Source organism: Mastomys coucha, unplaced genomic scaffold (assembly GCF_008632895.1).
Source record: "Mastomys coucha isolate ucsf_1 unplaced genomic scaffold, UCSF_Mcou_1 pScaffold3, whole genome shotgun sequence".
Classification (NCBI taxonomy): Eukaryota; Metazoa; Chordata; class Mammalia; order Rodentia; family Muridae; genus Mastomys; species Mastomys coucha.
This window is the reverse complement of record NW_022196909.1, coordinates 45352489-45378495: the sequence shown is the minus strand read 5'-3', so window position 1 is coordinate 45378495 and position 26007 is coordinate 45352489. Positions and strand designations below refer to the sequence as shown.

Below are 26007 nucleotides of genomic sequence, written 5' to 3'. Positions count from 1 at the left end.
CCTGGTCTCCTGCACACATGGCTGTGAAGAAGGCCCGTTCCCTCTTGAGATGGAGGCTTTTCTACAGCCCTCTACCTTACCATTCTGTGCCATGGACTGTTTGGGTAGAATCAAATATTTTATAAATTTTTGTCATCAATAGTAACATTTATGAAGTAAACATACTCCGATATACCTAAACTCCTGAAGAGTGGCTAGATACCACCATCAGGTTTGGTGTGATTTTTGCTAGTTTACTAAATAATGTTTTATCCACCAATTTCGTTTTAGTTAAACATTGCTCTGGTATTGTGAAAGTTCTGAGAATTTGAGTGTTAACATACGTCAGAAATTATTCTAAGTTCAATTAAATATTTGAGTAGTTTATTCTAGTTTCTGTAATGGTGTAATTTATAGAAATGTAGCTGACTGTCTCTGCTGGGAATGAAGGTAATGGGGTTATTAACCTGGTGCAGGGTTGTCCCCAGCCCAGGACAGAATGGTATGAACTGTCTCACAGCGATCTCTGTATCTTCTGTTTTTGTGCTACATTTCCTGTAAGTTGTACAATGACAGCAGTCACAGTGGAGAGAAATTGAGCTCTTTCTCTTCCCCCCTTTTCTCTCCTCCCCTCTTTCTCTTACCAATTTGTGTTTTAATTTCTTTTGGAATATAGTGAAACTAAAGTTGAGGTTCTGATAATACATCCATTACTTTAAAAACCAGTCCAGGAGTGACTTAAGTCAAATGGCAGAGCCAGCAAGTCCTAAACAGATTTTTTCCACAGAAACAAAAGAAGAAAGTGTCCTAGTCACTGTTTGTCAGGCCCTTTCCACCACAGCAGATAAACCATCAGGGAAAAGCCCGGTCTTCCTTGTTGGAGCTCTTAGTCTTACCCACCTGACCCCTCAGTTGACACCATTGTCACTGTAGTGTATTTGAGTATCTCCTGTTTAGGGCCAGCAGTGATTCTCTTCTATGAACCAACCAGTTTATCTGCTCGCTAACTAGTGAGTATTTCATTGGTTTTTACATAATATAGTACCAAAATACTTTAAACAAAACTGATAGAAACCAGTGAATCAGCAGGGATAGAGACTGTAGTTACCTGCATGTAATGGAGGAAAGCACCAGATAGAAAAAATAGGGAAGAAAAGGTGACCGTGAATCCGCCATGGTAGCTCAGCACTTCCTCACCACAATAGAGGATGTCCGCGTGGGCACATTTCCCACGGCAGGCTGCTTCTGAGACCTTGCAGCAAACCTTAAGACGTTAAAAGGGGTAGAAATAATACACATATGACCCTTGACCATATACAATGAGGAAGTAATGGGAAGAAATTTGGGAAAATGAGTCTGGAAATTAAACAAGGTGCTCTGGAACAACCAGTTAAGTTAGAGAAGAAATGACTGCCGGGTGGCGGCGGTGCTATGAGTTCGAGGCCAGCCCCATCTATAGAAGTAGAGTAAGGAGTGCTTTGGGGAGAATGAGGACAGCTTGGCACACCAACGTGTGTGGGCGCATCTAAGGTAAGAGCGGTGAGGCTGTTAGATCCACTTGTGCCCTCCCTTAAGGCAGGGGAAGAAGAGTGAACAAAGGGAAGAGAACAATAAAGAGTAGAAAAGAATTCAGGAAATCAGTGGGAAAACCAGTGAATGCAGAAGCACTTTCTTTTAAGATATCAACAGAATTAGCCAATGCTTCCTGGACTGAAATGAGGTAGACAGAGAAATTTGACTTAGTAGACCTAGAATGAAAGAGAGGATGTTAGTCCAGCCTTACAGAATTAAAAGGGACAGTGAAAAATTATTATAATCTAATTGCGCATTAACAAGTAACAAGGGAGATTATATATTCTTACACTACTAATATGGACTCAGAGGCCTATAATGAGTGAAGACATGAACCGGTTAATCAAAGCTACCCACAGAGCATTGCTAGATGGAATCATAAGGAACTCTACCAGCCTTTTAAAGAAAAACTCATACCACCCCCAACCCCCCATTTTTTTTTTTTGTTTTTTTTTTTTTTTTTTTTTTTTTTTTTTTTTTTTTTTGTTTTGTTTTTTTTGTTTTTTGTTTTGGTGACAGGGTTTCTCTGTGTAGCCCTGGCTGTCCTGGAACTCACTCTGTAGACCAGGCTGGCCTCCATCTCAGAGATCTGCCTGACTCTGCCTCCCAAGTGCTGGGATTAAAGGCGCCCGCGCCACTCCTGCCACCTGGTAATATTCCTTCTTAGATACATGGGCGAACTTGAGTGACAGAAAGTCAGGGAGAAAGAGGGAGGGGGCAAATAGGGAGGCAGAAGGAGAGAGAGGTGAGGAGGGAGAGAGAGAGGTGGGGAGGGAGAGAGAGGTGGGGAGGGAGGGAGAGAGGTGGGGAGGGAGGGAGAGAGGTGGGGAGGGAGGGAGAGAGGTGGGGAGGGAGAGAGCTTGAGTTGCCAGGCAGTGCTGTCCGTCTCTTAAGGAAATGGCTTTAGAAATCCTTAACAAAATGCTGGGAGATCAAATAAAAAAGAAATAGTCACATGCTTTGGGCAAGTGGGATTATTGGATTATTTCAGGAGTATTAGGTTGGTTATGTCCAGAAGTAAATTACTGCAGTACATCTTCTCAACAAAATGAAAAACAAAAATCAGTTGATAATATTAAAAGATGACAAGTTTGATAAAGTTGAATGTGATTTCTTGAGTAAAATCCTTCACAAACTACCAGTAGAAGCTGACTTCCTTGACTTAGTGAAAGGCTTCTCTGTGTCCTGAGGAGCCGCGCCTTCCCCAGATCTGTGGTTTCCTCAGGTGTTTCTCCTGTCTGTGAATAAGTCCGTGTGACATTGTTGCTAGTTCTGCTCAAGAGGGCGGTGAGTCACTGTCCCTTTGCTGAGATCTCCAATTCCTTTCTGTAGGTCTGTAGTTATTTTGATGTAGTCTTATTCCCTGAATATTTTGAGAAATATTTTAAAATATTTTGTAGTGCTGTTGGGAATGAAAGTTTTAGCTTCCATATGTCCTAAAAAGCACTCCCCCCATTTTCGCTGAGTGTGGAGTTGTAGACTGACAGCTTCTTTCTCACTCAGTGAGCGGACAGCACTGTCTCCGGGTGCTGCTCCGCGTGGGAGCCGCTCCGCGTGGGTGCCGCTCCGCTCCGCGTGGGTGCCGCTCCGCGTGGGTGCCGCTCCGCGTGGGTGCCGCTCCGTGTGGGTGTCGCTCCGTGTGGGAGCCACTCCGCGTGGGAGCCGCTCCGCGTGGGTGCCGCTCCGTGTGGGAGCCGCTCCTCCGCGTGGGTGCCGCTCCACGTGGGAGCTGCTGCCATCGCCATCTTTGCAGGTGTGCTTTCCCTCTTGGTTGCCCTGCGTCACATGCTTTATCATATCGAGTGTATTATATTATTGGATGTATTGAGTTACTGGAGAGATGGTATCTTGTAAGTCCGGAACCTTTTGAGCACAGACAGGACAGGACGCTTGTTCCGATGCCTTTGGCTCTTGATACCATCATCTGATTGCTAAGTCAGTGGTAATTGTGGATAGCTTTGGGTTGGTGTGATGGTCCAGCTTTTTTGGGTTATGTTCTGGCTGCCATTAGTTTATTTGTACTCACTGTAGAACAAACTGTTTAGTTGATGTAACCCCACAGTTTACAGAGAGTTTCGATGGTGGTCTAAGTCTGCTAACTTAGGGATTGTCCTGGCAGGATTTGGTCAACTACGTTTACCTATGGATTTTAGAGACAGCCTAGCAGTTTTCTAAGAAAAACCTACTAGCCTTTTGATTGGGACTAATTTTTTGTTTAATAGAATGTCTTTTTATCATATTTTTTAAATCATATTTCACTCCATATAATCAGGTTTTCTTGTATTTTATCTCTTATATTTCATGCTGTATAGAATAGAGATTTTCTTGGTATTTCAGATGCTTTCTAGGTATTTTGTTTTATGGGATGTTGTATAAATGAGATACATATTTATAAGTGTTTTACTACTTTTTCATAAAACATTTTTAAGGCTGTTATGTTCATAACAAAACACAGTATGAAGACAGCAGAAGCTCACACCTGCTGTTGCCACAGCCCACCTCCCTCCAGCCAGCACCCGCCATGGTGCCCGCCTGGTAGACTGTTGGGTATTCGTAGGGTATTGCTTCTGAGTTTACACAGTACTCATTGCTGGTGCTTACCATCTTTGGGTTTGGGCAGATGTTCAGTAACAAGTATCTTAAACTGTACAAAGTAGTTCACTCCTCTTCAAGGCCTGTGTTGTTGACTTCATCTTCCTTCTCACTTACGCCGTGTCCCTGACTGATCTTTGTATTGTCTCCTTAGGGTTTATTTTCTTCCAGTATGTCACACAGTTGGAATGGTGTTGGTGTAATCTTCACATTGGCTTCTACTCATAGCATACATTTAAGGCTTTCCATCCCTTTTCATAACTTCAGTCATTTATTCATTTGCCTGCCTGCTGCCTGTGCATCTCCTTCTCTGTAGCAGTGACTGACAGTCCATCGCTGTAGTTCTGCTTGTCCCTTGTTGCTGCTGGTCAGCTAGGAAAAAACCTGCTCTAAATACTGGTGTGCCAGGATCTGGTTTTGGCATCATCTCTCAGCTCACTTGGTAAATAGCAAGGAGCATGATTGTTGGCATGTATGGTAGTGTTCAGTGTTTTGAGACATTGTCAAGGCAGCCTCCCCGAGTACGTGAGTGAGACTGTTGCCCTACACGCTTCCCTGCATCTTGTTGTGTTTCAGAGTTTCAGATTTTAGTCATGTTAATAAAGGTGGAGGTGTTTCATTGTTTTAACTAACAGAATAAGATATTGAGCATCTTTTCTCTCTCTTTTTTTTAAAGATGTATTTATTTTATGTATGTGGGTACACTGTAGCTGTCTTCAGACACACCAGAAGATGGCATCAGATCCCATTACAGATGGTTGTGAGCCACCATGTGGTTGCTGGGAATGAACTTGGGACCTCTCCTCTGAGCCATCTCTCCAGCCCAAGCATCTTTTGTCATGCTTATTTGCAATGTGAAACCATCCAGTGTTGGGATTGGATCTAGAGCCTTATACACTATAGGCAGTGCTATATGATTCTTTGATGTTTGTTTAGTTCTTTTGTTCATCTCAAATCAGCTTTTATTTTGTTGTTTCAAGTGCTTGTGTATTTTCAATAAATTCTTCAGAGATACATCTCTTGCATGTGTTTTTTCTAAGTGTGTGGCTTGTTTTCTCATCTATTGATATTTTAACCTTTTATTATAGGACCATGCACAGAGAATTAAAACAGCACTTTGATTACCCCTGTATCCAGATGGAGCTCCAGCTGTTATTAACTTGTATTAGATTCAATTTCATTTGAACCTAACAGATTATGTTGCAGCGAATCCTAGCCGAATCTTTTCAAACGGACAAGTTTTGCTCACCCACTGTCCCATTGTTGTTGCCACACCTACAGTCATTACCAGTGGTGCTTTAAAGTTAGCAAATGCATGTAATGTTGGAGTGCAGTGGAGCTTTGCATGCTGTCTTTATCAACATTGCTCAGTTCACTTAGAAATTCAGAAAACATTATTTTATGTGTATGGCTATTTTTCCTGGATGTATGTCTGTGCACAATGTACACTCCTGGTGACCTTGGAGGTCAAAGGAAGGTGTCAGACCCCCCTGGGCCTGAGCTACCATATATAGGTGCTGGGATTTGAACCCCAGTCCTCTGAGAGAGCATCCAGTGCTCTTGATGGCTGGGACACCTCTCCCAGGCCCTCAGCTCACTGTAAATGCTGTTTATACGTTGTTGGGAGTTGGACTACAGACTGTAAGTCATCAGCAAATTCCCTTATTCTGTAGAGACTCCCATAAGCTCTGTGACTCTAGAGAACCCTGACTAATGCAGTATGTCATTGAGTTACTATATTAGTTTTAGAAATTGCCAGTAAAGTCCCCTGAAGTCATTTGAATTTTTCTTCATTTCTATGGAAACTTATTATGCTTTTTTCCTTTTTCATTATAAGATTGATAGATTTTTTTTAGTCTTAATTTTAGCTTTTATTTATAATCTTACAAGTTTATATTTTAAATTTGCTTGCATAGTGCTGATAGAATCCTAAGTTTATTCATGATTTCTAAAGTATAGTATGTTAAATTTGCAACTTCATGACTTTGTTTTGTATCAATGTCAGTACAGCCATCTAATTATCAAGTCAGTGTAAAGACTATTTCTGTCACTCAGGTAGTCTTTTTCCCTTTTGTACTCAGTCCCTCTCTGTCAGTAGCCACCCTTTGGGTCTTCACCACACATGTAGGATTACACACTGTAAACACATGCCTGAATCGCCATTGCTTCCGTTTGCTTTCATTATCTCGGTAAAGTTTGTGTTCAGTGTTACTTGTACTAGTTATTGCATGCTGTGACTATGCTCTCGTGGCTGAGCATTGCTTTGTCAGCTTTTGTCAGGATAGTGCTGTAGCGGGCGTTGGTCTGTATGCCTCTTGGCTCGTTTGTTTTTGTGAATGAGTTGGTGAACTTCAAGGCGGCATCACTTCACTCATAGCACATGTGTGTTGATACTCTAGTGCATATCTTTACCAGTCTTTATTTTCAACCCTTTGAAATTTGGTCAGTTTGATAGAGGTATGTTCCAGTGCGATGATGTGGTTATTGCTTTATTCTGAGTGATGGGGTGCACCGGGGCTTTGCTCCTGTTAGACACGTGCTCTGCAATAAAGCTACCCCCCAATCTGACAGTGATGTTAACTGACACTCTCTAACGTCTGATGAGGTGGACCTGCTGTCCACGTGTCTTTTTGACTACACACATGCCCACAGTCATGAAGAACCTGGCTGTGCTTTTGTGCGCTTTAAAGTGAGATTAAAGTCTCTTGCAGCTTTATAGAAATGTAGGAATGTATTTCACACACATCATATATACACTGCAACTTTTCCTGAATTTGCTTTATTAGTCTCTCATTTTAACAATGTTTTATGTGGCTACTGTTAACTTGAGCTGTTTTCAAAATTAAAAATACATAATTTTGTTCTTTTTGCCTTATTTTCATGTACATCTGCTGTATATGTTTGTATTAGATATTGAATAACGATTAAAGTGTGATTTTTAAATAAGTGTGTCAGGTTGACTCAGGCACTGCTCTGCGACACCGTTTCACACTGCAGTGACTGATTATAAGACCAGCCGATCTGTGCTTTGTCTGTGCTAGATTTGATTGTGTGTATTCTTGAACATCTTGTGATACATTTTAAAGCTTCTTCTATGCTACCATATATTCAGTAATGTAATTGTAAGTAGAATTAGATAATTTCAGTTAATGTATTGTGGGTTCAATGCATTTCAGTCTTTTCATGAATATTCCTGTGGTTGCTAGTCTTTTATGGCTATTTGTTTTTATTACTGATATTTGAGATGGGTTTCATGTACCACAGACTGGCCTCAGACTCAGTACATAGCTAAGGATGATCTTGAGTTTCTGACTGGGATTACATGTGTTTGGTTCTGTTTAGGTCTAGGGATCAGAACCTCAATTCTTGCGATGAAGAACTCTACCAACAGAGATACTGACTACTTAGCAGTTCATTGTTTAGTTATATAACACTGAAACAGAAAGGCTGTTGTACATCTTTCTGTACATATGTGGAGATTTCTTACTATACTTTTCTCTTTTAAGAGACTGGGTTTTTGGTATTTAGTCTATGCTGGCATTGGATTTGTATGGCTCCTCATCTGCTTTCCTGAGTGATGATGTTACAGTGTGAACCACACCTGGCTACCATACATGCATTTAATATTTTGATTTATGTGGTGTGTACCTTGACCTGGAAAACTACCTTTTTACTTTTATTCCTGAGATTGTAAATTGCCATTTATAAACTTTTGTCTTTGGTAGAGTGGCAGAAGAAATCTCATTTTCAGGAAAGCCTCAGGGGAGTGGAATGTTAAAGTGATCGTTGAGCAGGGCTCCTTCCATGTTGAATTAAATGTGAAATTTATAAGTTCACATAATAGGTAATATTGAATGGTCACAATTTAGTTGCTTTTTAAATTTATTCAGCTTTGTAAGCATAATATGATGTTTCTATAGTCTCTTCCCATTTATGGAAAAGTACTAGTGCTTTGTCAAGAAGAGGTAATTTGTATACAGCCTAACTGTCCAGTGCTTGGCGAAGGTGGATGCTCCACCTGGTAGTGTCCACGCTTTATGCTGCAGTATTCTAAAACTGTGTGAAGCTTTTAACTTGGTTGCAGGGGAGGATGTAGTCGGAATAGAATAGTTGTCTAGTCATAAATATCACAGGTAAGCGTTGTCAAGCAAGAGCTTCATTTTAGGATAGAGTGTGTCCCCTGGAAGGAACTACAAGCAATGGTGGCTTTTATCGGGTAGAGTCCGGGGATGCAGCAGCCAGTGTGGGATGACTCATACATTTGATTTATGTCTTTTATATACACGTTTTAAGCATATGTTTTATTGCAGGGTATGCTAGTGTGGTCTCCCCTAGAGGTTGAAGTTGAGAACTGGAGCCACCCCCCCCTCTCTGATTTATTCTGTGTTCTTTCATTGTGGCCAGAGCCGCCTTTACTAAAAGCACATAGTTGGAAAAGTGCTTCCTGAGAGAGTAAAGGAAACTTGATTGGCAAATGGCTGAGACATGAAAGGCTGGTACAAAACTTCTGCTGTTATTTTAATCATTAATGAGGCTGTTTGTCTTTTGAACATAGAGATGAAACAATCAATAACTAACTTCCTGTGTGTATCAGTTCAGCCTTCTAGAGAAACTCAGCCTTTTGAGTGAGCGTGGTGAGGCTGCTGGAGGTCTGTCTGAGCGGCCAGCTCAGCCTAACTTTAGGTTTCTGTCATGACTTGCTGCTTCACCTGCACCTCTGCGTCCCTGAGTTAAAGAGGCTGGTGAGGAGTGCTCACAGCAGTTAAAGGCTACTCTAGATTATGTTTCTAGTTTGTTTGCTGTTCTCTTTACGAACTTTAAAAAATACCTATTTTTTCATGTGTGTGGGTACATGGCCTCCATATTTGTCTGTGCAGCAGGCGTGTCTGGTGCCCACAGTAGATCCCCTGGGACTGAAGGTACAGTTGGTTGTGAGCCCTGTGTGGGTGCTGGGAGTCGAACCTGGCTTCCCTGGAAGAGCAGCCAGTGCTCCTAGCTGCCGAGCCAGCTCTCCAGATTGAGCACATATGCTTTGTACTTGAACACTGGTAAGCTTGGAGAGTTGTTAACGCTTGTCAAAGGTGAAGGTAAAGGTGGGATTAATTTGGAATTCAGTTATAAAGTATTTATTAGAAAAAAGATTGCTAAATCGAAATATGAAGAAAGATTGTAAGGCTGCTTTCCATTTGTTTGTTTGCTGTTTGCTGATAGAACACACAGGACCTCGGGCAAGAGCTTCCCAACACTCCTCTCCCGCTCCCCCCAGCCAATTCCAGCCCTGTCCAGCGACTATTTTGTTATTAGCTCCTCTCTTATCTGGTTCTTTCATGGCTATTTTTGTAGTATATGTAGCCAGGAATAGTTCACATTTTAATTTGTATAGATAGACATGTTCTGAATTGTCATTTACTTTTTTTTCTGTTTTTTTTCCAAGACAGGGTTTCTCTGTGTAGCCCTGGCTATCCTGGATCTCACTCTGTAGACCAGGCTGACCTCAAACTCAGAAATCTGCCTGCCTCTGCCTCCCAAGCGCTGGGATTAAAGGCGTGTGCCACCACTGCCCGGCCTTTCTGTTGTTTTTTAAGATTTGTTTTTTGTATGGCTGTGGCTGTCTTTAGACACACCAGAAGAGGGCGTCAGATCTCCTTACACATGGTTGTGAGCCACCACGCGGATGCTGGGATTTGAACTCAGGACCTCTGAAAGAGTAGTCAGTGCTTTTAACTGCTGAGCCGTCTCTCCAGCCCTCTTATTTACTTTTGTTACTTTGAAAATAGTTTGACATGTTTGAATAATTTCAGCAAGTGACAAAATATAGCAGTTGGGAAGTTGGCAAAATATAGCAAACTGTATTTGCTTCACCAAGGATGAATCTTTATTGGGCTCCACAAAATGGGTGTGTTTTCTGTGTTTGTGTTTTCTGTGTTTTACTTTTTTAAAGACCTTGTGGCTCAGTCTATCCTGAACCTCACTTTATACTCCCAACTGGCTTGAACCTCAGGTGATCTTTCTGCCTCACCCCTGTTCTGAGAGCTGGAATTGCGGCCGTGAGCCGCTCTGCCCAGTCAGAGCGTTTGCCTTTGAAAGGTTGCTTTGGTCATCAGTTCCTAAATTAGAGGAACTTTGTATATGGAAGTATATAAAACTTATAAAATTTTCTTTTATGTGCTGAAGAATAAATGTGGATCCTTGAGCTTGCTGGACAAGTAAGACCCAGCAAACCCCAGCTCTGTGGAAAACTGCTTAGCTTACAAGTCTTGTATGTAGTAGGCTGGGTGGTATTAAGATTGGCTGTAACTGAGAGTCACTGTAATCTGAAATATATAAATATTTATTCTTTTCTATTAAGTTCATAGCTGGAAACTAAAGTACTGGAATAGGTGATTTTGTGTGTGTGTGTGTGTGTGTGTGTGTGTTTGTTTGGTCATAAGATAGTTTGGCAAGCTTTCAGACTAGCAGGAGGGTTTCCAAAGAATAAAACTAGTAGTTTATCACACAGATGTACCAGATTTTTAGATTACCACAGTTTTTCTCTGTGAACTTTGTCATCCAGGGGTTTATCATCTGGTTTCCAAATATTATAGTTTTTTTTTTTTTTTAAATAGCTTCCCTTCCTGTGTTACTACTCTTTCTTGCTCCCTCAATTTTCCCAGTGCTTTTAATGCCTTTAACTAGTGGCCAGCGACGGAACTGAGCAAGTGTCCTGCACCCTAGGCCTGGTGTGGTGTGGTTCTTGAGTTGGGGGGTAAAGGAAGCTTTATAATTGAGATATTTAAGTCATCTGATTTTTGTTGATTTTAAAAATCTCTGTTCAGACACTGTCATACTATGAAGAGTGATTGAATCTAACTAGAAAGGCTGGATAAAAGCTTTTTAAAATTTGCAGCTCATCAGAAATAGACTTACTTTAAAAATTTGCTTTCTATCCATCAGTTGGGATCTATGCTCTGTGTCTTGTACAGTGCTACAAGCTATTACCAAACAATAGCCCCTTTGTGAGGTGTGCGGGTTTTGTTTTGTAGATATTCCCATAGGGTTCTATGAGGAAATTCTAAAATAAAGAAGTAGATTAACTTTTAAAAAAAGAAAAGAAAAAGGCAAAACCAACCTTCGCGGCCTACTTGGGAGGGGTAAACAGCTACGGGCTGCTGCTTTTGCTTTTCTGGAATGCCAGATTTTAGCTCAGAGCAAATTCTTCAGCAGAGCAATAAACCCTTGAAAATTGCTTTATAATGGAAATGCTGGCAGACCATTAACTATAGTGGTGCAAATGTGCTGCTCTGACACACACAGAGCTGTCCCAAGTTGCTAAATACAGCATAGTATGCTGGGCAGTGTCCATTCTGTGGGAGCCTCTGTGGGTCCGTATAGTTGGTCATGTTATGTATGCCACCTAATTATTAGTGGAGACACTCAGACAGATCACCTTTGACAGGGCACGCAGGAGGAATGTCAGGTCAGAAAGGAAGAGAGGTTAGGCTCTGCTGATATCGAGAGCTCATTTTATATTTGCCACATTGGAAAGAGCCCAGGGTAAATTTAACATGATGCATTTAATCACCATTCCAATTACAGTGCCACTGAAGCAGATCAATGTTTTCTTACTACCAATTCATTGGAACTTCTAGGTCATAAAGTATCATTATTAGGCATATTGGAAAGTCTCAGCCCAGTGGAAATGGGGATTCTGGGATTTTCCAATTGCTTTGAAATAATAATAATAGAGGCTGCCTGGATGTACATTTTTTCCATGTGAAATGAAAACTGGAATTTAAAGGGATTGGTATGACAGAGTAAGAGTCTGTAATGCCCAGGGAAGGATGAGGCAGTCTGCTATAGTAAGATGAGGCCTCGAGGAAGAGGTGGGCAGCCTCCTCTGCACTCCTTCCACTGCAGCCCGCCCAGTGGCTGCTGTCCTGGCTGGGGAGCTCTGTGAAATGGTCTCCTCACTGGGCTCACGGAGCCCGCCATGTAGTTCCAGTCTTACTAATTTTGGGGTTTACTTATGTTTGTTGATTAGTAAACTGTTTCATTCTGGTTTGTCAGGCATCATTCTCCATGTTTTGTAGAGTTCATGATAAACTTTTCAAATGTACAGTGTGGTACAGCAGGTAGAGTGTGATCCTGGACATTATGAGTTACTGCAAACACCCATAGTTTGGTTTCAGTTGTGCTCTGAGAGGTACATCATCTGACATATCTCTATTATAAATATTACATTCCTATGCTTCAGATGCTAATTGCATGGGGTTTATTTGTTCTTTTGTTTTTATTTCTTGAATACCAGTCATAGTTCGAATAGTGTCTTGGTAGACCTAGGGTTTGTAATTAAAACACCAGACAGCTCCTTTCTGTGCAGTAGATTTCTCCTACTCCCACTTTCTTGATTGACTTGGAAGTGAGTTGTGCTGGTTATCTTGGATCTTCGGGTTCTCTGAAGTGTTAACAAGAGCAGTAAGTTAGTAGTGTTTTGTGGAAGGAAGTAATGCGCCATGTCATTTCCTGATGTGTATTTTCTTTTTTAAATAGCTTGTTCATAGAGTTGTATTTCTGTAAAGGTATTAATAGGAGTGGTTTAATTTACTCCCTTTTTATATTTGAGTTAATCTTGAAAAATACTAGGATCTGAATCCCAGCTCTCCCTCTAACTACTTGATTGGTTTGTGTCTCTGGCCTTGTCCCTCGGCACTGCACACAAGGTTAAGGAGAGCTTGCCAAGCACCTTTCCTTGTAACAAAGTAGCAAGCGCTCAGTAAACTAAGTGTCGAGCATACTCACAGTGCGTTCTAAAGCAGTGGATAGAAGTCATAGAGCTGGTCCTCGGACGAAAGGGGCTCGCTGCAGCCCGGCCGCCTGAGCTTGATCCCTGGAACCCATTTGATGGAAGGGACAGCTGACTCTTTGAAGTTATCCTCTGACTTCACCCTTCCACATATATACCATGGTAGTCTTCCAAAAAAATATGTAAATAATTTTTTAAAAAAGGAAATCGAAAAAATTAATTAGGTTTAAGTAGGATAAAATGCTTTAAACTCCCCCCACCCCCAACAAGGTTTCTCTGTGTAGCCCTGGCTGTCCTGGTACTCACTCTGTAGAACAGGCTGGCCTTGAACTCAGAAATCTGCCTGCCTCTGCCTCCCAAGTGCTGGGATTAAAGGCATGTGCCACCACCGCCTGGCTGCTTTAAACTTTTAAACTTGTGATGTAACAGAGTGTAAAATATATCCTTTTAACCATTTAAAAACAATGCAGTGTTGTTTAGGACATAGGTTTTGTTTATTCATTTATTTATTTTTGCCTCGTTCTGTATTTTTATCACTTTATGAAGAAAGACCTTCTCCAATGAGTGGCCACTTCCCCTCTTTGGCCCCTCCCTTTAGCCCCCAGGACCACCCACTGCCTTCTGCTTATGTGAGTTAGTTGTATGAGGTTAGTTACAAGAGGTGAGATTTTACTGTTTGTTGGCATTGTTGGGATCACTGTTAGGCCAAGTGCCCTGTTACCAAACTCTTAACCAGTAATATGATTTTTGCTTTGCTAAATGTTGAAGGTTTATTATGTTTTAATATGTTTCATTGCTCTATTACTTAATTTTTTGTATGTATCTTAAATAATACTTGTATGGCTATAGATTTAAAGCTAATTTTCTGAGTGTTTTGCCTGCATGTATGTCTGTGCACTCCACGGTGCCTGGTGCCCAGAGAGGTTCAAAGGGGCTTCAGATCCCCTGGGACTGGATGGTATTGGGTTGTGAGCTGCCACATAAATGCTGGATATTGAACCTGGGCTCTTAACCTGAGAGTCACTTCTCCAGGTTTAGAATAGATATGGATCTGTTTGTTTATTACTCAGTGGTTGGACATTTTTGCTGTCTGGCTATGTCATAGGACTGCGGCTCACACGCACATACCAGCATTAATGTGAACACGTGCTGCCAGTTGCTTTTGTTAGACATAGGAGCACAATTGCTGGGCTTTGTAGTGACCCCCACTTTGAATTCTCAAGGAGCCGCCATATTTGTCACAGTAGCCCCAAGGTTTGAGTCTACTAGCAGTGTACAGGGCTTTCAGTGATCTCCACATCCGGCCAACACTGACTTTGTGTTTGGACTGTCAGCGTTTTATTTGTTACTGTGGGTGTGAAGTTTGTTTCATTGTTGCTTGGGTTTGTATTTGCTTCTGGCTTACTAATGGCGTCAAGCATCTTTTTTTTATTTTTATTTTTTTTATTTTTATTTTTCCTTCTGAGACAAGGTTTTCCTGTGGAGCTTTGGCTGCTCTGGAGTTCACAACCTAGACCAGGCTGGTCATGAACTCAAGAGATCTGTCTGCCTCTGCGTCCCAAGTGCTGGTATTAAAGGCGTGCACTGCCCCGCTACATGTCGCTGCCACTGCTGCCCAGCAACACCTAGCATCCCCACAGCACCTAGCATCCCTGCAGCACCTAGCATCCCCGCAGTACCTAGCATCCCCGCAGCACCTAGCATCCCAGCAGCACCTAGCATCCCCGCAGCATCCCCGCAGTACCTAGCATCCCAGCAGCACCTAGCATCCCCGCAGCATCCCCGCAGCACCTAGCATCCCCGCAGCACCTAGCATCCCAGCAGTACCTAGCATCCCAGCAGCACCTAGCATCCCCGCAGCACCTAGCATCCCCGCACCTAGCATCTTTTATGTGCTCTTTGCATTTTGGCTGTGTACATGTCTTCTTTTGGAGAAATGTTTGTCAATGTTCTTTGTCCAGTATTTAATTGGGTTGTTTACCTTTTTATCTTTTAATAATGAAAATCAGATGTTCTTTGAAGGCCTATTTTGGAATATAAAATTAGATTTTTGAAATGTGGATGTGATTGTGGTTTATGCTTTTCAAATGAAATTATATTGAAATTTTCATTTTTACTCATTTTTGTGGAAGTGTAACTCGCCTTAGTTTTATAGGTTAGCCCTCGACTTGTCTTCCCAGTTAGTCCCAGCAGATAATTGAATGCACTCACTTTTCAGATCGTGGTCTCTGTTCAGACCATAGATTTGTTCCAGTTCCAGTTTAACAGCTTTATTGACTGTAAAATACATGCCATAAAAGCTACTTGTTGTTGCTGTACAGTTGAGTGAATTTTACTAATTTATAAAGTTCCATGCCCATGATTTTAGTAAAATTTCAGGACATTTCTATTACTCTGGAAAATTCCCTCAGGCCTGTTGACTAACAGTTCCCGTGTCTCTGTGGCCCACACCCCATCGCGTCTTACTTGATTTGTTGTGTTGATTGCCTTTAAGAAACATTCCATGTAGAGTTGTGACACAGCGTAGTCTTGAGACTGGCTGTTCTGAGCAGAGTGTTTTGAGGTTCAGCCGCTTCAAAGTGGATGCCACCCCCCCACCCCCCCCCAATCTCTGGGCAGTGTGACATACTCTGTCTCCACTTACCAGTTGATGGACAGGCTGTTGTATAATGTAAATATACGGGCTTTTTTTGTTTTTTTGTTTTTGTTTTTTTCGAGACAGGGTTTCTCTGTATAGCCCTGGCTGTCCTGGAACTCACTCTGAAGATCAGGCTGGCCTCGAACTCAGAAATCTGCCTGTCTCTGCCTCCCAAGTGCTGGGATTAAAGGCGTGCGCCACCACTGCCCAGCCTATCTATACGGGCTTTTTTATTTTGTAGTTTTTTGAAGGACCACAGAGATGGGGATAAGTTTGTAGAAGGAACTTCTGTGGACTTTGTTCTTTGACGGCCCGCTGATTAACGTTTACCGCCCACACTCGTCTGTTAGAGTAAATTTGCCTCTTTATATCTCTCTAGATACACCTCCACTGGTGTGAATAGCATAAGCACTTGGACACATAACCACAGTCTAGTCACACTTAGGAAGGAGCAGTGCTTGACTGTTGGATAGTCTGTATTGAGACTGCCCAGTTGTCCTGTAGGACAGTCCTTTTATAGCCCCTTGGTCGCCTCTCTTCAGGTCAGGATCCCAGGGCTATCTGGTGGCTTTACACTTGTAGCGCATTCTCTGGCTGTTTTCCTTGGTGGTGAGCCTGCCTACTTAGCGCTCGCTCTGGACTTGGCTCCCTTGCTATGTCTGGATCTCTTCATGCAGTTTCTTTTTTCTTTTCTTGTCTGATACTTAGTATTAAGGTGAGGTTATGTAGTATTTAAAGCTATGCATACATATTATTTAAACTTGTTCATTTAAAGCCATGCTTGCTGATTTATTCACTGTAGTAAAGAACTAGGATCAACCTAGATGTCTGTCAGGACATGCATGGATAATGAACAGTTGAGGTGTGTGAATATTTGGGTGCTTGGGTGCGTATTTAATGAAATACTATTCAGGTCTAAAGAAAAATGCAGCCACGGTGTTTGCATGAAAATGGATTAGAATATGTAATGATAAGCAAGGGCACACAATCGCAGGAAAGAAAACTGCATGTTTCCTTCATATTTGGAACCTAGCCTGTATGTACGTAAGCAGTATGCATGCGGGTACAGTGTAACATGTCGAAAAGAAAGGAAGAATTATCCCTAAATATTAGGGGACAAGGAGGGACTGAATGCAGGTAATGAATACGAGTCATGAATTAGGATATAATGTCAGTTATTTCTAATTTTTGACTGTCCTAGATTTTTTTGTTCTTGGTTGTGGATAGATGCATATATATTCAATAGTAAAAATGTAAAATCCAGTGAGAAGATTCACAGCTTCAGAATGTCTATTCTAACTGTCTAGATGTGTAGACTTTGGGTCTGGTTAATTTTGTTGTGTGACTCTCAAGTTTTTAATAATAAACTTAATTAAAAAAAGCTTTAGTGGTTGAATGAAAAAAGTGAAAGTATGACAAAGATAATTTTTTAAAAAGATTTATTTATTTATTATATGTAAGTACATTGTCACTGTCTTCAGACACACCAGAAGAGGGCATCTGATCTCTATATGAATGGTTGTGAGCCACCATGTGGTTGCTGGGATTTGAACTCAGGACCTTCGGAAGAGCAGTCAGTGCTCTTAACCGCTGAGCCATCTCTCCAGCCCGATAATGTAATTTTAAAAATATTATTTTTGTGCATTTGTACATTAGTGCATTTATAGTTTGAATTAGGGTGAATATAATGCCAGGTCATTTCCTTATTTGTGGAGTAGAGTTTGAGCAAATAAAGTGTTCAGGGCTGCAGTAAGAGGGTATAAATTTTGGTTTGTATTTGCTTGGTATGTAATGTATATGATAAAACTTCTGACCATAAGGTATCTTATTTCAGTAATACCTTATCTAATTGTATCCATTGCTTAAAGTAATTTTGCACTGGGGCAGTATAGAATACCTTAAAAAAAGCTTCCTGGACCAGCAAGGTGGCTGAGCTGAAAGGCATGGCCGCCTGACTGATCTCTGGAGCCCACATAGTGGGAGGAGAGGAGCCGCTCCTGCAGGTTGTCCTCACTACTAAAGAAGTGAGTGTGATTTCAAGATTCCTCCCTGAAGTGCACACTTGAAAGGATCCTGAGTCCTTCCCCTTAGCTTTCCTGATGATGGTACTCCACGAGTGCAGTTGTGTAGGAAGCTACTTTGAAACTTAGGGCCAAAGCCATGACAGTTAGGGAAGTAGCGGAAAGTAAACCTCCGGATGGTTAGAGAGCAGTTGAGAGCCCAGGCAGAAATTGTAGAAATATGCAGATATTTGGAGTAGAAGTCAGCTGACAAAGGCTGTGTTTCAGAGAAAAGTAGGTGGCTGGGGAATATGGCTGGTTGCTAGGGACTCTCGCATTTTGGGAGAGGAAACATTTCTTTCTAGATTATGTAATGTCGCAGACTTTGGGAATAAAAATTAAGAGAAGGAATTCTCTGCACCATAAGAAGAAGCCTCTTCAGCTCGTAGAGAAAAAGAGGGTAGGAGAAAGGGAAGATGGTTGGACAAGCGCCCTCCCCCTTGCCTCCTCTCTGGAGTGCAGAGGTCACAGTAGAGCACAGATGTGGCAGGGTTATAGTTTTGAAAAGCAAGAATGTCAGCCACAGTGGGTGTTTTCCGATTCCCACTCAGAAAACTCCTAGACTTGCTGCTCTGTCACTCGCATTCAGAGAGGAGTTACTGTGGCCACCATCTATGAAAGTGTGGGAGGGGATTTGTTTCAGAGGCTGCTTTTGAGTACAGTATCATAGTCAGCAAAATGGGAGAGAAATCCGCAGAACCCACTCAGAAAATCCAACTTTCTTGACAGTAAATAATCTCTGATTTAATGACACTTAACAACACACTGAATGGTTTCCCCTTTCTGGTTTGTAGTTTGTTTTTAGTGCTGTGATAAAGTTGCCCTTTTTCTCTGCATTTCTGAAACTGCACAGCCTAGTGCTGATTAATTATGCATAGAACCTTGGAATGTTGCACCTTAGCCTGTAAAGTGAGAATGTGTTATGTCAATAATGCTTGTAATTAATATGGAATTATTCACTTTGCTCTTGTGGTTTATAGTGGATTGGTGTGTGCCAGTATGGGAAAGGCATGACCCAAGTCTCTCATTCAAATTCATGGTGAGATGGATAGGTAATTGAAAAAATGTGTTAACACATGGAATCCTAAGTGTAACTTGGCTGCCTTAGGATAAATGTGTTTGTGATCTTTGTGTCTTTCAGTGAAGCCTCAGACCTTTCTTGGACCTGTCTGTCCCGACTTTAGAGCCACATACTTTTACACAGGACATGTACACACCTCATCACTTACTTGTGTAGGAGCAGGTTTGCTGTGGTTGACCGTTAGCCCACAGCCAAACCTTAACTGCCCCTTTTACTTAGAATTAAACCTCTACAAACGGCTCACCCTTTGAGTGCTTGAGCACACTCACCCCTTTAAATGAGGATTATAGTAACAAGCATCAGTAACCATGGGTATGTTAACCACGTTCTAGCAGGTTTAATCACGCCGTTGACAGACACACCGGTGCCTGTGTTTACAGTCAGTGTTGGCTCCTGTTAGGAGACCAAAGATAATCTGGGAAGCATTCTCAAGATATTCCTTCTTGATTTTAAAAATAAAAATTTAAATTATTAGAAATGGATTAATTTGACAAATGTATGACTTGAGTTTTGATAATACATTGGAACGTGGCCACAGCAAGATTATCAATAGTTGCATTCCTTCACACATGTGCCATTGTTCCCACCATTGGCTGTACTAACTGACATTCCCACCGAGTGTCCAGGGTTCCATTTCCTTTTCCATTGTCATCTGTTACTTTTCAATAGTAGTCAGCTAGGAGGTGTGAGGAGATGGATTTCTATTAGCCTGCTACTTAATTTTTTTTTTTAATGTACCTGCTGGCCATTTTAACATTTTTATGTTATTTTATTTTTTTGTGGATAAGGCTATATTTCCTAGCAGGGCTCTAAGATAGAGATCCTCTGCGTCTGCTTTTCAAGTGCTGGGATTAGATCTATGTGCCTCCACGCCCTGCTGCCCGATGGCCACATTGAGAAGTTTCCTCCAGTCCTTTCTCCAGTTTTCTGTCAGGTTTCTTTTGCTGTTGATGCTCTTTAAATGTTTAGAATGTCAGCTTCATAGTAGATGGGGTTAGAAAATGTTTCTACCCATTTCATTGGTTGCTCTGTTACTCTTGATCATTTGCTTTGCTGTGCATAATCTTTCTAGAATTTTAATGATTTATTCTGTAGTCAGTCATCTTACTATGCTTAATTTGAATTAGCTTTTAAAATGAGCAGGATTAGCATGGCTGCATTTTAGAACTAATCCCCATGTTAACAAATGTGTCATTTCTTTTGCGATGTTCTCTTAAAAGAAAACTTTGCAACCATCATGTGAATGATGTAGTGTGATGTGCAGCGATTCTGGCGCTGGCCACCTGTTGAGAAGCCCCCCTGTCACTCCCAGCTAGCATGCTGTGTATTTAACTGGCATGCTCTCTGGTTTGCTGCGAGTGAGCTGGGCTAGCGAGTTAGTAATGCCCTTCCCTGCTTCCTGTCTGTTGTAGGAGGTATTTAGCTTGACTGTAACGGTGCTGTTTTAGGTGGCAGGCAGGTTAGTAACAAGCTTAATTTTTTTAAATTTAGTCTTTGGCCGTCTAACCTCATGTGTGAGGTAACTGAAATTATGGAGTGAGCCCGGTCCACCACACCTTCTCTCCATCTGGCTCCCTTCTTCCTCTTCCTCTGTCTTCATCTCCGGGTGTTAAAGGATTGAACCAGCGAGTGATTAGTCAGTGCCTGCCTTGCTCTGTAACAAAGAAACCCCAGCAGGTGGTTGCATTGCTTCCTGGCAGCACTTCTGAGGCTGAGGCAGGAGTGCCACAAACTTGAGGTCAGCTTGCACTATACAGTAAGTTTTGTCTCATGAGATCAAACCAAAACTGAACCAGATTGAACAAAAACAAAACCAGAAACACGTTTCTTTGTAGAATTTAGATTTTTTTTTTTTTATTTTAGACCCTTTTCTAGGGCTGCCCTTGATTTGTGACGGTGAAGGACAGCTGCTGCGGAGATGCGTAGGGGGCAGGGTTACTTGTTACTATATTTACACTAACAATTTTGGGGAAGGCGTAGCATTGACAAGTGTGTGCATTTTGGTCTTCCTAAAAACCATAAATTAGAGATTTCTAGAATTGAGGCTAACTAGAAAATGTTATTTTAATTTCCCAACAATGAATTATCTTTTTTTTTGTTTGTTTTGTTTTGGAGACAGGATTTCTCCAGGTAGCCCTGGCTACCCTGGAACTCTATAGACCAGGCTGGCCTTGAGTTCAGAGACCTACCTGCTTCTGCCTTCTGTTAAAGGTGTGTGCCACCACCGTTCAGCCTTTGAAGCCTTTTTAAAGCGTTAATGGGTAATGTTTTTTATTTTTTATTTTTTAGTTTTTGAGACAGGGTTTCTCTGTGTAGCCCTGGCTGTCCTGGAACTCACTCTGTAGACCAGGCTGGAACCTCTAAATTTCTGTCATAACTCAAAATGTTGCCATGTCCGTTCCTGTGAGCTCTTTGTGATTGGTGGGCTGCACATCTTGTTGAGAAGGGGCCTTTCACTCCACAGTCAGGCCTGTTAACAAATAATGGGATATTTCTAAGTTGTGTGTGGTGGCGCATGCCTTTCATCCCAGCACTTGGGAGGCAGAGAGGCGAAGATCTCTGAGTTCGAGGCCAGCCTGGTCTACAAAGGGAGTTCCAGGAGGCCCAGGGCTACACAAGAAATCCTGTTTTGAATAAACAACTACAAAAATAGTGTGATATTTCTAAATGAAACCTTTTTAGCTGAATGGTGATCGTCAGATATTGTGAAACCAGACCCTTTCTTTTTTCACTTTTTTGTTTTTTGTTTTTTTTTGGTTTTTCGAGACAGGATTTCTCTGTGTAGCCCTGGCTGTCCTGGAACTCACTCTGTAGACCAGGCTGGCCTCGAACTCAGAAATCCGCCTGCCTCTGCCTCCCAAGTGCTGGGATTAAAGGCGTGCACCACCACTGCTCTCTTTTTTCACTTTGTTTTCCAGTTTTGCCATACTTTTCAAAGTAGTTTCACATCTTTGTCTTCTTTTAATACTACCAATAAAAGTCTTTTTCATTGTTAGGTGGCCACCACGTGTCACAGAATCTTCTCTAGAAACAGTGCTCTTTGGTTCCATGCACCTAGTCAGCTTGGTGTGGTTGAGTATAGATTGTGTGGCTACCTACAAGCTACAAGACCAAAGCTGCTTGCTGGTTTCTGTTAGGGTGTGTGTACCTGTGCATGATGTGCTGAGGCTGACGTGGTACTGGGTGTGTCTTCTACCGTTTTCCACTCTATTTATTTATTTAGGGTTGGCTTTTATGTGTATGAGTGTTTCTCCTGTATCTGTACCTTGTATGTGTTTGGTGCTTGTGGTCAGAAGAGGGGGTTGGATACCTAGAACTGGGTGCTGGGAACTGGACAGGTTCTCTGTGAGAGCTACAATTCTCCATATCCTCCACTTAACTTTAGAGACAGGGTTTCCTAGTGAATTTGGAGCTCATTGCTCCAGCTAGATCCTCTGGAGTCTGTCTCCCCTCCAACCTCAGTGGCAGTTAGAGAGGTGTGAGATGTGTCCCATCATCACCCCTGTTTCTATAATGGATGCTTTTCTCTTAAACCTATCACTTGGGGCTGGGGGGTGGCTGTGTGGGTAAGTGCTGCCCATGCAAGTGTGTAGACTGGAGTCTAGGTCCTCAGAACCACAGAGAAGCTGGGCAGCTTGCTTGAAAGCCTGGCTCTCAGGAGGCAGAGACACACAAATCCTGGGGCAGGAGCAGGTAGACTAGCTGCGCCATCAAGCACAAGGTTCAGTACTGCTCTCAGTACTGACCGAGAACCAGAGAGCAGGCTTACCCTACCTCAGTGAATCAGGCAGAGCGATTGAGGATGGGAGACATATCAGCCTCTAGTATCTGCATGCACACACATGCACATACACCCACCCACATGGACATATGCACACACAGTGTGCCTGGATTCACATGCAAACACACATAATGCACAGAACCCCTGCTCATATATATATGTCATGAATATAAAAAGCAACAACACCCCATTCTCTAATTTCAAAGTCCACATGACCAGTAATCAACTTCTTCACCCACCTGGATTCCATTGAATCATGGCACTTCCCCCACTCTGGTATTGGTGGAGGTGATGGCTGGAGTTGGGCTGGGGCTCGGGAGAATCAGAGAGCAGTTTTACCTTTATTTTGAGATTTTTTTGTTCAGTTGTTGAAAAATTAATGTTCAAAAAATTAATCTCATAAAAAACCACTTCAAATTAATGTCATTAAAATTGTATTTGTTTTTAACCAGAGGCAAACGCATCATTAAAAAGATAATCATTTTTCCAAAAAGCAAAGATTTAAAAATAAGAATACTCAGTATTGGTGAGAATATATTGAAAGAATTATATAAACCTTATCCAGAAAGTAACTTTACAATGAGTACCAAATTCACACTTTTTATCTAGTATATTCTCAGAAACAATTGTAAAGAAAAATGATTTGGACACCGATTCATTATCAGAGATTTATGTCTAAAAATGTCCACCATGGCAGCATTTATAATAAAAAAAATGACCGGGGAAAAAGAATGCATGCAGTAATAGTGCAACTAAAAATCTAGTGTGGAAATAGTGGGTTGGGAGTGTGATGTTGCTAGCCTAGAACAGATTACAGAGCAGCAAGGGAAGTGAGCCAGAAGTAGTAAGTATACATGGAAAATGAAAATAAGGTTTGATGGTCTTTTTAAAGAAGTATTTGTTATATTTGAAAATGTGGATCCATGGTATGAGCCTATCACATAACTTAGTGTTAAATGCACTAAGTTCCGAGTTATACCTGTCTCCCCCTCCCCAAAAGCAATTGTGTTCTATGTTGGCAGAGTGACATATAAGGTAGAATTATAAGCTATCTTTAGTTTTTATTTACATGTTTGTCCCTTCATCAATTTTGTATAAAGAACTATGCATTTGTAAGACAAGTGAAGAACATTAAACAATTTTATCAGAACACTAACAGTGTTAACTAACTTGCCTTTAAACCTCTGTCCTGTTAGAAATTTAGTCCCGTAAATTGCTTTTTGACCTCCACACTCATGCCATGGTGTGTGTAAACACACATACACATGAAGTAAAATGCAAAACAGACAGAGTGAGCAAGAGGATTGCTGCTCTGTGGTAATCAGCTTCCTAATGGTGGAGGACCAGCAACAAGCCAGATGAGGCGACATTACGGCTGTAATGAAAAGATGTGGGAGGTCAGAAAGCTGATCAGGACTTTAAGGCCATCCTCAGTTACATAGCAAGTTTGAGGCCAGCCTGGGCTTCATGCTCCCTGTCTCAGAACAAACAAACAAGCAAACAAGCAAGCGAGCAAGCAGGCAAGCAAAGGCAGAAAAGGCCAAGTGCTCGGATACACTTTGATGTGTTGTGAGAGAAAGAAGTGAAATTAAAGTAGTCATTGCAAATACTGAGAGGTCTGAACTAGATAGGCCAGAGTGACTGACCACTTCACAGACTCGTGACAGGGAACAGCATGGGAAAGGCCCATTCTGAGACCAGAAGGGCCAGTGTGGCTAGAGTGTGGTGAGTGGAGGGGAAAATGGCAAGAAAGGAGGTAGGCGGAGCCAGACCCCAGGGACCACACGCTGCCAAAAGAAGCTTATACTAATGGTAGGTAGTTCTGTGACATTAAGGGAATTAGCATAACCTACTTGTTTTAGAAAGATGGTCCCAGTTGCTGGCTGGAAAATCTTTGTAAGGAGACAGGAGGCAGTAGCAAGTCACTAACAGTGACAGGGATTAGTGTGGCCAGAGGGGTTGAGCCACAGAGCTTTGAAACAAGTCCAGTTGCAGGTGGAGCAGGTGATCTTGCTGAGGACCTTCCAGGAAGCGGCAGGAAGGTGGGAGTTAAAGTGCCACCTGAGGTTTGGATTGGAGCAACTGAGAAAGAAGTGTTGCTGTTTATGAAGGTGGCCTAGAGGGCCAGCCCACTCGGGGGTTGGCGAGAGTTGTGACTTGGCACATTGAATAAACTGTCTGAAGTGAGGTCAAGGCGACGGAGGGGACAGTGATATTTTGTCCACCCCACCCACATTTTTTCCTCATCAGTTTTGTGAAACAAGATTTTAAAACTGGTGTACATGGGGCTGTGTTGCCGCCAGCTCTCTGGAGGCTTCCTATGTCTCCCATAAGACTTGGGCAGCGGGCTCTGGGTCCTGCATGAAGGAGAGAGAGAAAATGGCAGGCAGGGACTGCTTCTTTGGGAGAAGTTAGCTTGACAGAAGAATGCCTCAGTCTCGGTTAACAGGCAGGACTGGCCGTCCAGTCTTGTGCAGGTGGAGGGCAGAGCTGCCTGGATTTATTACAGCGGACTCGACCTTCGTAGACCAGATGTCTAGTTGTGGGGTTGCTCTTTTGAACTGTTGATGTGCTGGGCTGGTATTCGTGTATATCCTTCAGCCTTTGTGGAGAGCAGGGGCCCTCAGTTTTCATGCTGAAAATATGAGTCTTTGGAGTTAGATGAGAATCGTTTGTTTCCTGCCTTGTAATCTTTGGCATAGACATTAAGAGGTCCTTCCTGTGGGACACTCTTCCCTTCCCCTCTTTTTAAATAGCTGTGGTTGTTGTGATAGGACAGAATCTTGCTGTGTAGCAGGTTGTCATCAAAATTGTGGTCCCCTTACGTCAACCTTCTTTTCCCAAGTGGTGAGTTGATCACCACACTCAGATCCGAGGCCTAATGATAAGCTTTAGTAAAAAGGACTGAAGAAAATTGGTGTGTCCTATTTGTCCGGGCAACTCTGGCCCAAGGCTTAGATGTTGGGAGGAAAATTGCCTAGGGATGAAGCTGCAGATAGGCTAACTTGCCCAGTGGAGAGCATTCTTGGAGGTGTTTGGAAGGAGCTCTAAGGATAAGCTGGCTTGGAATGTGGTGAGTGGAGAAGCACAGTCACATCTGACTGATACCGGGGTCTTTGTAGCTCCTGCCTGGCTGTGTGCTGCCAGGCGCTGTACTGTGAAGAAGGAGGATGGCTTTAGAGTTCGCTCAGATGGGCCAGACAAGGAGTTACCTGCAGCTGTCTAGGTGTGGATCTTAGAACGCTGTTCACAGGTCAAGTGGGGATGAGAGCTTATCCTGGGCTATTTAAGACTCCCTCAGTTTAAGAGTACCTTGGAGGAGATGGGGCAACATTTCCTTAATAGTCATACCCGTAGTCCTGTTGTTGAGGGTTTCAATGTGAACTTTTTAAAAAATGAAGTAAGGGATATGGTAATGCCTGTGTTTGGGATCCTGGAATGATTAGTAAGAATGTACATTAAATGCCCATCCAAGTCACTGAATTGCAGCTGTCATTATCAAATGAACGTAATGAAGAGATA

The 26007-nt window shown here is 42.2% G+C and overlaps 1 protein-coding gene across 2 annotated transcripts in view; it reads left to right on the top strand.

The window, feature by feature from the left end:
• Window positions 1-26007, top strand: part of Zfand3 (zinc finger AN1-type containing 3) — a 214181-nt gene that overhangs the window by 33990 nt on the left and 154184 nt on the right. The gene's annotated exons all lie outside the window — the stretch shown is intronic.